This window comes from Diabrotica virgifera, chromosome 1, assembly GCF_917563875.1.
Source record: "Diabrotica virgifera virgifera chromosome 1, PGI_DIABVI_V3a".
Taxonomy (NCBI): Eukaryota; Metazoa; Arthropoda; class Insecta; order Coleoptera; family Chrysomelidae; genus Diabrotica; species Diabrotica virgifera.
The window spans coordinates 83247801-83260756 of NC_065443.1; the positions used below are offsets into that span (position 1 = coordinate 83247801).

General features: G+C 33.9%; 1 protein-coding gene across 1 annotated transcript in view; it reads right to left on the reverse strand.

The window, feature by feature from the left end:
• The window catches only part of LOC114327543 (nuclear hormone receptor FTZ-F1), an 824714-nt gene that overhangs the window by 722815 nt on the left and 88943 nt on the right, over positions 1 to 12956 (reverse strand). The gene's annotated exons all lie outside the window — the stretch shown is intronic.

The window sequence follows — 12956 nt, forward strand, 5'->3', positions numbered from 1 at the left end:
TTTTCTCCCATTTTAACTGCCTATAACTTCTAAACGGCTCAAGATAAAAATATGCGGTTTTCACTAAAATGTTTTATTTTAGTAAAAGTTTTGTCTGAATGGATTGAATTTTTTATATCGCTTTCAAATACGAAATAAAATATGGCGGATTTTTGAAAAAAACGTTGTTGACATTTTTTTAATGGAACACCCAGTATATTCTTTTGTAAATTGAAAGAAAGGTCATTCACCTATCTAGCGATATAAAGTTTTTCAAAATCGGTTGTCAAATCACTGAGTAATTAATTTTTAAAATGAGAGGTGCAACGTGGATATCACATACCTAAATAACATAACTAACCAACTTACGTGATTTCCACATCTCTCATTTTAAAAATTAATTGCTTAGTCATTTGACAACCGATTTTAAAAATTTTTATATCGCTGGATAGATAAATGACCGTTTTTTCGAGTTTTTAGGTAAGTGACCATTTTTTATATCACTTTTAAATAAAAAATGGCGGATTTTTGGAAAAAAAAACGTTGACTTTTTTTATTAAAACACACAGTATATTTTTTTGTATCTTGAAAAAACGGTAATTTACCTATCCAGCGATATAAAATTTTTTAAAATCGGTTGGCAAATGACTGAGCAATTAATTTTTAAAATGAGAGAAGCAATGTGGAAATCACATAACATAATATCATTTTGCTCAGTTATGTTATTTAGGTATGTGATATCCACGTTGCACCCCTCATTTTAAAAATTAATTACTCAGTGATTTGACAACCGATTTTGAAAAACTTTATATCGCTGGATAGGTGAATGACCTTTCTTTCAATTTACAAAAAAATATACTGGGTGTTCTATTAAAAAAAAGTCAACAACGTATTTTTCAAAAATCCGCCATTTTTTTTTCGTATTTGAAAGCGATATAAAAAATTCAATCCATTCAGACAAAACTTTTACTAAAATAAAACCGCATAATGTGAAAATAAAATTTTCAGAGAAAACCGCATATTTCTATCTTGAGCCGTTTTGAAGTTATAGGCAGTTAAAATGGGGAAAATATAAGTGGACACCCGGTATTGGCTGCCGAATAGTTCTTAAAACTTTTCCCGAAATTTTACCAAATTTCGAATTCCAATTCCACGCCGAAAACTTCAAATTTTACATGACATAAAAAGTGAGTTTTTCAAAAATCTTTCATAGCTACTCGGGGAGAGGCCAGATGGGAGGTCTGTAGGACGGCCTAGAAAAAGGTGGAAAGATGTAGTCAGAGAAGATCTGGAAAAAATGGGAGTGAGACAATGGGAAATAGTGGCACAGGACCGACAAACATGTAAGGCAATAGTAAACGTGGCAAAAACGCTCGATAAGTTATAACGACATTGATGATGATGATGACTAAATATTTTTGGCGTTAAATTTCCAAAAAAAATCAGGTTTTTTTGAATTACAATCGAGATTATCGTTTTCAAGGCCAGCGGAAAAGGAACAGGTTTTTTTTGCATTACAATCAAGAGTATCGTTTTCAAGACCAGCAGTTATTATCACGAATACGCAATATTTTCAACATAGTTATTCAAATCAGAGTGAACAAAAGATTTAAGTGAATAATTACAACATGATTCTCACAGCCTTAGCTTATTCCCCATATTATCTTCCACGATTTTTAAAAAAACTCACACTTTTTTGTCATGTAAAATTTGAAGTTTTCGACATGGAATTGGAATTCGAAATTACAATTCATGCTTAATCTTAATTCCTATTCATTATTTTCGTGCCAAAAAGCGGTTTCATGGCGATTGCTATCTATAACTCTCATGCACTGAGGCTGAAAAACATTTGTGTCGATTGCATTCACGGGAAAACTTTTAGAGAATTATTCGGCAGCAAATATTTCTTGGGGAAATTTTGTCCGGGATTTTTTGTGGGAATATTTTGTCCAAAAAAATTTGTGGGCATTATTTGTCCTGGGATTATTTGTCCTAGCTTCTTCCAGAATATGTGATATTTTCAGTTGTGTATGACTTCATACCTTACATATATTTCCCCATTATTCTCATTTCCTTTTTCAATAATTATATCGATTTATTAGTTTCTCGCCTAGGGTTATATCTACATCGTAGGGCCGGCGATAACGGGTCTGCAAGGAATGCACTGCAAGCTGGCGCCCTTGTTTGGGGGCGCCAGAATGAGCTACTTTTTTCTGCTGGTGTTTTGAAAAATATTAATTTAAAAAACCTAAGGGCGCCTAAACTAAATTTACATTCAAGATGCAGTAGAAATAAACAAACCAATACACGTTAAATGCTACTAGGAGCACTCCAGAATCATAATTTACAATGTATAAACTTTGGAAATCATGATTTGGGATTTACAATGTATAAACTTTGGAAATCATGATTTGGGATTTACAATGTATATACATTGTAAATTATGATTCGGGAGTGCTCCTAGTAGCATTTAACGTGTCTTGATTTGTTTATTTCTACTGCATCTTGATTGTAAATTTAGCATAAGCTAATTTTGCTGGCGGGCACCTTATACCCTAGCGCCGGAACTGAATACTTCTTATTTATATCGTATTTCGAGTTTTGTTTTGCCTTTTAATTGCATGTAACCGTAAATAATAATTTTAAGGAAAACAGTTTTAACTTTGGCAACAGCGTCAACAGATATATCTGCTTGTATTATTTAGCTTGCATCCAAATGGACGTCCTTGAGATGCGATCGGCGGTATTTATTTGTGTGTGTGGAATGAATGATAAAATAGTAAACTTTTTGGATACTTGCACATTAATAATTAGCATCCAAGGCCGAAATTCAGCACGTTTTTGACTTTCTAACTTAGATTTATCAAGACGTCACGTTGGCGTATGTAATAGTCAAAACATATTTGAATATTGGAGCAGTCTAACAATAACAGGTATTATACCTTACTTACTTACTTAGTCCTAAGCCTTTCTACCTTTAGGTGTAATACCGGATTTATACTCAGCCCTGTTCGGCAGGGAATTGGACAGGGAAGTGGGCAGCGTGAATGTGTAAATAGCTCACTCACGCTGCTGCTCGTCATGCTATTGCTATTGCACCTACATACCCCAAGAATCGGTGGCGGAAGTCAAAGGGAGGCAGCGCGAGGACGAGTGGGTATTCACATTCAACTACTCTCTCTCTCACTTGCCGCCGGCAAAGCGTCAAGTGAGTAAGGGAGCAAGACGATACTCTCATCACATTCCTTTCTTGTGAGTCATTCGGTAATGAGTTGTGAGGACATTGACGAGGAACGGCGAGGGACTGATGTAAACACCTCACTCGCATCGATATCGTATTTCGGGCAATATTTCCGTCAACGACAGCAGCAGTGGCAATAGCTGAGTATAAATCCGGCATAAGGCTGGTGGAGTTGAGTTGGGCATTGTAGTCTCCATGCTTTCCGATCTTGCGTTAGGTTTCTTGCACTTTCCAATGTCAATCCCTTCTTCTCGACTTCTTTCCTGATTTCATCTACCCACATAACTCTTGGTCTCCCTCTTTTGTTTTTCGGTGAAAATGAAACTGATGGAAGAAGAAATATGGACAATAATAACAGCCTACGGAGTAAATGAAGATGCAAGAAAGGAAGAGAAAGATAAATTTTTCGAGGAGCTCCAAATACAAATTGATAATGGGGAAGAAAACATAATTGTAATGGGAGATCTAAACGGTAGAGTCGGAAACAACAACAGCGGAATAGAGGAGTGCATGGGAAAAGAAGGAGAAGAAATGCTAAACAGAAATGGTGAAAGAATAATAGAAATATGTATGGAGAACAAACTAGTTATAACAAATACAAAATTTAAAAATAAAGAAGTACACAAATACACGAGAGTACAAGACAGCAGAAACGAAAAATCAATCATAGATTACTTTTTGGTAAGCAGCAACAAATACAGGATACGAAAGTGAAAAGAGGCTCGGAGATTGGCAGTGACCACCATCTAGTAATAATGAGAATGAGAACAACAGAGGAAAAAGAAGAAAGGTAGTAAATGAAAAAATAAAAAGTTACAAATTAAAAGAGGAAATATATAAGAAGAAATTCCAAGAAAAATTAGATAATACTTTGAAAGGTAGGGCAAAAAATACAAATATAGAAAAAAAATGGGAATATCTAAAAACCAGCATAATCAAAGCAGCTGAGGAAACTTGCGGGAAAGCAAAAATAGCAAATACTAACATGAGGAGAACAGAACGGTGGACGGAAGAAATACGAGAGAAAATAAAGAACAAAAAAGACAAATGGAAGAGATACCTAAGCACAAAACACCCGGAAGATTACGAAGCATATAAAGAAAAAAGGAAAGAGGTTAAAAATAGCGGTGAAAGCAGGAAAGGAAAGGTCATGGGAGAGATTTGGACAAAAAATGACAAAACATTATAGGGAAAACCAAAAACTCTTCTACGGTGCATTAAAACAACTCAGACAAAAGAAAGAGCACATTATGCCGAATATAAACGACAAGAATGGAAACGTACTAACAGAAGAAAAACAAATAATGGAAAGATGGAGAGAACATTTCAAAGAGCTAACTCATGTAGACAAGGACAACATAGGGGAGATATAAGAAAGGAATGAAGAACAACAAGTGAAATCCATAACAAGAGAGGAATTAGAGAAAGCAATAGAAAGAGTAAAACTGGGCAAAGCACCAGGCAAGGATCATATCACCTCGGAAATGATAAAATTCATGGGGACAGAGGGAATGGATAGCATGAAAGAACTAATGAATGATATCATAAATAGAGCAGAATTACCAAAGGACTGGAAGAAAGACATTATATTACCAATACACAAAAAGGGAGACAAGAGAAACTGTAATAATTACCGAGGTATCACCATATAAAGTATCCCTGGGAAGGTATTAGCAAGAATAATAGAGACAAGAATAAAAACCCAAATAGAAACAACTATGGAAGACACACAGTGTGGATTCAGGAAGGACAGAAGCACGCAAGACCTAATATTCACATTAAGACAAGTAAGTGAGAAGGTAATCAAGAAGAATAGAGAGATACATATGTGCTTCATTGACCTGGAAAAGTCGTTTGACAGAATCCGAAGAAAGGACGTTTGGAAGACACTAACAGAAAGGGGAGTCGACAGACACATAATAGAAGTAATAAAGGATATGTACAAAAATAATACAAATACAGTAAGAACCAATAACGAGGAATCCAGAGAATTTTCTACAAGTCAAGGCGTCAAACAGGGATGCGTGCTGAGTCCACTGCTATTCTCAGTGGTACTGGATGAAGCGATAAAGAAAGCCAAGAGAAGAATGAGAAAACTAACATTAGGATATTGGCAAATGAAACAGACTCAACTATCGGAGCTACTATTTGCAGACGACATGGTATTGATAGCAGAAAACAGAGAGGACTTACAGAACAATCTTGAAATCCTAGAAGAAGAACTATCAAACATAAATATGAAAATTAATACAGAGAAAACAAAAACAATGATAATTTCAAATACGAGGAAGACACACGCAATAGAGTTAGACGGGAAACAACTAGAGCAAGTGGAATATTTTAAATACCTCGGAGTAATAATCGAATCAAATGGTAAACAAGACATGGAAATAAACGAGAGAATGGGACGAACAGGAAGCTTATTAAACACTATGAAAACAACATTTTTTGGGAAAAAAGAGATACCGGAAAAAGTAAAAACGGCAGTCGTTAAATCAGTAGTTAGACCAACAATCATGTATAGCAGCGAGACATGGACATTGACGGGGAGACAAAAATCCAGAGTCAATGCTATGGAAATGAGGTTCCTGAGGAAAATAGCAAACAGAAAGAGGACAGACAAAATACGAAACGAAACAATTAGACAAAACCTAAAACTAGAACCAATCAATGAAAAAATAGTAGAAGGACAACTTAGATGGTTCGGGCACGTGTGTAGAATGTCGAACGAGAGGCTAACAAAACGAGTGTTCGAAACGAGAGTGCAGGGGAAAAACAGGTACCTACTGTGTTAAAATAACACAGGCCGACAAAATTAATTTGACCAATATCCGGACCCATAGATCAGAATATATTCTTAACAGGATTTTTTGTGCCCCGAATCCGAATCTGAGCTCCGAATTGCCAAATTGGCTCTGGTTTCTGGGATACCCTAAATTAAAAGTTCAAAGATATACCTAATTCTTCCATTAAAACTTTGCACAAGCATGAAATCATTCACGAATTACAATGTCTTTTTTACTCACAGAAACAATGTCTTTTTTTCTTGGCAAATCTTTATATTTTCGTGATGGGGAAGTTAAGAGGATTTCGAATATAAAATAAAATATAGGGTGTTCCATTTAAAAAAACATAAGTTTGGTCTGCCACTATGTTATCGAACACCCTGTAACATTCAGTTGGCTACAATTTTTGTTATTAACTTTTATTGCTATCTATTACTATAGCGGATCTACTGAGCTTTATCACACTAATCAATCACCCTGTATATTGAATTTAAAATTATTTTAAGACGAAAAATTTTTTTGTCTTTACTTTTTAAACCACAGAAATGTCTGGCAATAATTATAATTCATATTTCTAATAATGTTTAAAAAGTAATGACAAAAAAATTTTTCGTCTTAAAATAATTTTAAATTCGATATTTTAACTTGTAATGAATGCAACCTGTATCAGTAGCCAGATGGCCGGTACGGTGTTCGAGGAAGCATATTATATTAAAGAACCAGCTGTCTTAATATACTTGTTTTTCCGACGATCTTTGTCAAAACACTATTAGTCCATTCTTTCACGGTTTTTGCTCTAAATTTTAAAGAACCGCTTGGATTGACAAGAAATTTGGCATACGTATAGCTTACATGTCAAAGAAAAAAAGTGATATTGTGCCGATGTGTGCTTTTGTCCTGGGGGTGACTTTCACCCCCTCTTGGGGGTGAAAAAATATATGTCCAAAATAAGTCCGGAAATGGATAAACTGACTAATTTTAAGTAACTTTTGTTTTATAGAGCTTTTTCGCCAAGTCAACCCTTTTCGAGTTATTTGCGAGTGAATAGGTTCATTTTTCAACAAAATAACCACATTTTTAGACGGTTTTTCGAAAATAACTCAAAAAGTAAGTCTTTTGTCGAAAAAAACATTCTTAGTAAAAATATAGCGTATAAAAAAGTAAAAAAAAATGGTGTACGCCTTAGGTCTCTGGATCTCCTAGAACCAGAGTTATAGCCAATGAAAAGTAGATTCATATTCACCAAATTTCAAATAGAATATTTCGACGTGAAATATCCAAAAAATTAAGCACTTTTTGGGGAAAATCTATTACAACTTTTTTAAAGTGGTTTTTTAAAATAAAAGCTTTATTTCTGTTTTTACAAAAAGTTTCTAGCATTAAATTTAAGCAAGTTACGCTCAAAATAAAGTTGATCCCTTTTGTTTTTGCAAAAAAAAAATCGGGAAGACCACCCCCTAATTAGCAACTTAAATGAAATTAATCGTTACCGCTCCACAAATTATTTTACTTATGTTGTGTTTATATGATCTGTAAGTTTTATCGATTCAAAGTGCTTATTTAAAAAAAAAATTGGTTACAAATTAAAATTTTTTAAAATTTAAATTTTGAAAAATATGCTTTTTTTCAAAATAACTTAAAAATTGTTAGAGATACCAAAAATCTCGAAAAACAAAAAAAAGTCAGATTTGCTTTTCTGAATATCATGTATTTTTTTGTTTTTCTGTTAGACAAAAATTGATTAAGATTTGGTGTTTCTAAATTTGCATACATTCGTGATCAGTGACTCGTTCAACCCCTTTTAACTACAGCCCTTTCAATAATAACGACTTTGAACCGATGAAACTTACAGATCATATAAAAAATATATACACGAGTCAAGAAACTTGTGAAGTCGTAACGATTAAGTTCATTTAAGATACTAATTAGGGGGTGATTTTCTCGATTTTTTTACCAAAACCAAAAGGGACTAACTTTATTTTGAGCGTAACTTGTTTAATTTTGATGATGGAAATTTTTTTTATAAAACAAAAATGAAGCTTTTTTTAAACACTTTAAATAAGCTGTAATGAGTTTTCCCCGATATGTGCTTCATTTTTGGTTATTTCACGTTAAAGTATTCCATTTGGAATTTGACGAATATGAACCTATTTTTCATTAGCTATAACTCTGCTTCTACTAGGTGTAGAGACGTGATATATACACCATTTTTTAAAAATTTTTACAGGCTATATTTTTGCTAAGTATATTTTTTCGACAAAATACTTACTATTTGAGTTATTTGCGAAAAACCGTCTAAAAGCGTGGTTATTTTGTTGAAAAAATGAACATGTTCACTGCCAAATAACTCGAAAAGAATTGACTTAGTGAAAAAACTCTATAGAACAAAAGTTACTTAAAATTAGCCAGTTTATCCATTTACTGACTTTCTTTGATCACAATATCACTTTTTTTCTTTGACTTGTTAGCTATGTGTATGCCAAATTTCATGTCAATCCAAGCGGTTCTTTAAAATTTAGAGATTTTGCAATATTTTACCGTTAAAGAACGGACTAATATGTTTTGCTTCGGTTTGATTTTGCTTTTCTAGGAATGAATAAACTAGCACCAGTACCAAGTCAAACCAGTAATATTAGTTGGAATAATTATATGCGTTTATTATACGACATGTACAAAAAAGAGTCTAAAGGTCATTTGGTTTTGCATTTAATAAAAAAATCAGTATTTCTATTTATAATCATAGTGTTAAATAGTCAAGTACTCACGTATGTGGGTGGCAGCATTTACACGAAAAAAAGTTGAATAAATAAATTGTTATGAATCCTTATTATCACAGAAGACAAACACTTTTAGTAAAGATGCCAGAAGTTTTCCTAGATGTCTACCAAATTTCATTTGCATGTCTCAACCGGTTTAAGAGCATTAAATAAATCGTCAGTTTGTAAGAAAAAATTCAACATCCCGTATCTCGGAAACGAAGCATTTGCGGACATATGTTTATAAAACAAACGGTCATTATTTTTTCATGCAGAATTACCCCTTAAAGTTTGTCGCACTTATTTAGAAACACTCTGTATTGATGAAGAACATGGCTAGTTGTTAAAGTACTTAACTTTTTTATTATCCAACAAAATCAAATGAATCAAAAAAGAAAATGTTAAGAAAGCCTAAGACTATAATTGAGTTTTAATTTAAATATTTTATATATGCTAGAATATTCCACAGGGTGTTCCGAACTTTAAGGAAAAAACACAGTATGTATTATTGTTACACCCGGTATAAAATGACATTTACCTGTCTAGTAACAATATTATTACACCGATATTCTTATATAATAAGGCTATAACATACTAAAAAAATCACTCAAATCGGACAACTGGTTTAGGAAATTCGAGATATCAAACCATTTTTAAGGTGTTCCTTTAATTTTCCCGGTGTGTTATTTTCGGTTGTAAGATAGTTTTTGTCCTTCAAAGTTTATTAAAAATAAAAAACAAAAATGAATAATTTTCCTACGGCGCACGGCGTGACGCTGTACGCAGCCTACAGCCTCTATCGGAATCGAAGACCACCAGCTTAACCCTTATCCGGGCAAGGTGGGTCCAAAGGGCCCGAGACGCCAATTCTTTTATCATAAAGTGATAACAAACAATGTAAAGAACATCAAAGAGATGCTTACAATAGGTGTTATATCTATTCTAAATGAATTTTAAAAACTGATAATCATTGTTCTTCTTCTTCTTCTTCCTCTTTATAAGCAATTCTGCTTGTTCATTGGCGGATTGATACCTCTATGGAAGGTTGTCGCTCCATCTTTTGCGCGGTCGGCCGATACTTCTTCTGCCGATTGGTGATTTATCTCGTGCTATTTTGACCACACGTGTCTCCCCCATTCTGGTTATATGGTTGTTCCATTCTTTTTTTCTATTTAGTGTCCATTCGTTTATACACTGTACGTTACATTGTCTTCTAATATCTTCGTTCCTCTTTCGATCTCTCAGTGTATTTCCTGTAATTCTTCTCAGTACTCTCATCTCTGCCGTTTCCAGTAGTCTGTGTTGTGGCTGTATCGGGTCTTGTTTCTGATGCATATGTCATTATTGGTCTTACACTGGCTTTATAAATTCTTGACTTCATCTCAGTGTTAATATGTCGGTTTCGCCATATAGTGTTATTAAGGCATCCTGCCAATCTATTTGCTTTTTGTACTTGATTTCTCACTTCTTTGTCTAGGTCTCCGTAACTTGACAATGTAATTCCAAGGTATTTTACTTCCATTACTTGTTCAATACTGATACCATCAATTTCTATTTTGCATCTGATTGGTTCTTTACTGATTACTAAAGTTTTAGTTTTTTGAGATGAAATTGTCATATTGAATTCTTTTGCTCTTATGTTAAATCTGTGGACTAATCTTTGCAGACTATCTTCATCTTGGGCTATCAATATTGCGTCGTCTGCGTAGCAGAGTATTTTTACTTCTTTGTTTCCCATTCTATATCCTCTTCCTTTGTTGACGTTTTTGATGATTTCATCCATGATTAAATTGAAAAGCAGAGGACTCAATGAGTCTCCCTGTCTTATTCCGCTGCCTATATCTACAGGTTCTGTAAGCTGTCCATCTATTCTGACTTCCATCTTGTTATTTTGGTAGATGTTCTCAATAGTTTTTATGATATCTAGAGGGATTTCTCTATTATACAGAAGGTGGATTACATCCCTGAGTCTTACTCTGTCAAATGCTTTCTTTAAGTCAATCAGACATAGAAATGCTGGTCTATTATACTCTAGTGATTTCTCAGTAATTTGCTTTATGACGAATATTGCATCTGTACACGATCTTCCAGTACGAAAACCCTGTGTTCATCTGCTAAACTTATCCTCTGATTCATTACGTCTTGTAAGATTTTAGTTGTAAGTTTTAGGGTAGTATTTAACAAGTTGATACCTCTGTAGTTCTCTGGCTGCTTTTTATCTCCTTTTTTGAATAGTAGGATTAGTTCGCTCGTTCTCCATTCTTCCGGTATTTTACCGTGTTTTATGATTGTGTTAATTAATGTTGTTAATTGTTCTGTCATTGCTGCTCCACAATATTTCAGTAGTTCGTTTGGTATTCCATCCTTACCTGCAGCTTTTCTGTTCTTCAGCTTTTCGAGTGTTTTTCGTACTTCCTGTGCACTTATATTAACATCTTCATCTGTTGTAATTTCTGGTGTTTCCGGTTCTAGCATTATTTGTTCTTCCTCTGCATAAAGCTTTTTTAGATAGTCAATCCATGTATCCTTTTCTATGTGTTTTGGTTCTATTAGTTCCTTTACCTCCATTCTTTGACCTCTTATAAAGCGCCATATTTCCTTTTGGAGACCATAAAAATCATGTTCCATTTCTTTCGAAAAACGTTCCCAGTGATCGTTTTTTATTCTTCTTACTACTGAATGTGTTTCGTTTCTTAGGGTCTTATAATTATCGTATGCCTCTTGTGTTTTAGTTGACATGTATTTTAGGTAGGCTTTTTTCTTCTCTTTACATTTTTCCTTCACTTCTGTACAAAACCATGGAGTTCTTCGTCTTGGAAGCGATTTATTTTTATTAATGTTTCTTTCACCAAGAACTTCCTTGGCCTTCCATTCATTGTTGGAATGCAATAATATTGTTAGGTAGGTACCTATACATATTTTGAAATAAATAATGCATCTGCTATCAGTCGCTTGGTATCGATGTTAGTGTCGACAACTAAATTCCTAAAATTATATTGAATTACAGTGAAAGTAGATAGTGCCAATAAAATGTCTTTAAAACAATTATCAGCTGCAGAACTGCAAGATATTGCTAATAATTTATGGGATTCCTATGATAAAGAATCTCCTGAAGTGGCATTGAAAGTACTCTGAAATTGAAGATAATATTTTGGAAGCAAGTGAAGAGGATGATCAGCAAGTAGTAATGAGTGATAATGAAGAAGAATGTGTAGCTACAAGTTCCCAGATTTCAGAGTGTGTAATTTTTGAAACTAAGGATGGAATTAACTGGAAGAGTTAACCACAACCGACAAGATGTATGCGATATTGCGACATAATACAAAGTAAAGTGCACAAAGTAATGTTAGTCTCTGGTCAAAGTGTAGATGATCCTGTTGATTCCTTTTGTTTGTGGACGAAAAAACTGTGAACGAAATAGTGAAGTGTACAAATAAAGAAGCCTAAGAAGTCCTGGGGATACAGAACTGGAAATATTGCGACTCTACAGAGCTATATGCCTCTATTGGACTACTACTAACTGCAGGGCACCTGAGTGTAAACCCATAATGTAGATATACTTTGGAGTAAGTTTTATGGACCTACTATATTTAAAGCTACCATGTGATTAAAACGATTCAAAAATTTGCTAAGATTTGTCCGATTTGACGATAAGGACAAGAGGTTTGAACGAAGAAGGAACGACAAATTAGCAGCAATACGCGATGTGTGGAATCAAGTCAACCAAAACTTTCTAAAATACTATTTACCAGGAAAACACATAACGGTAGATGAGCAACTTGTTCCGTATCGAGGTAGTCTTTATTTGGCTCCAAATGTTTATTACTTGTGAATAAATATTTTTTCTACAAAAGTTTTCTTGCATTTCATTATTTTGTGCAAATCCTTCAGATAGATCGCACCCTCGAGGTAGACCGCATACTATAGTAGCACCTTTTTTAATTTAGATAATTTAAATTTAACTTTAATAAAAAAATAAACAAGAATATTAGAAATATATGGGTAAATATGAATAGTACATACAAGAACAGTAGTGGGTCCAACGGACCCGAGTTGCCGGTTACGTAAGTAAAATGTGTTGCCCGGATAAGGGTTAATGCAAGGAGGACGGACTGTGAGTCAGACAGAATTACATACCCTTTAAAATATAATGTGCAATTAATTGCTTAATATTCACAATATCAAGTTGTTTAC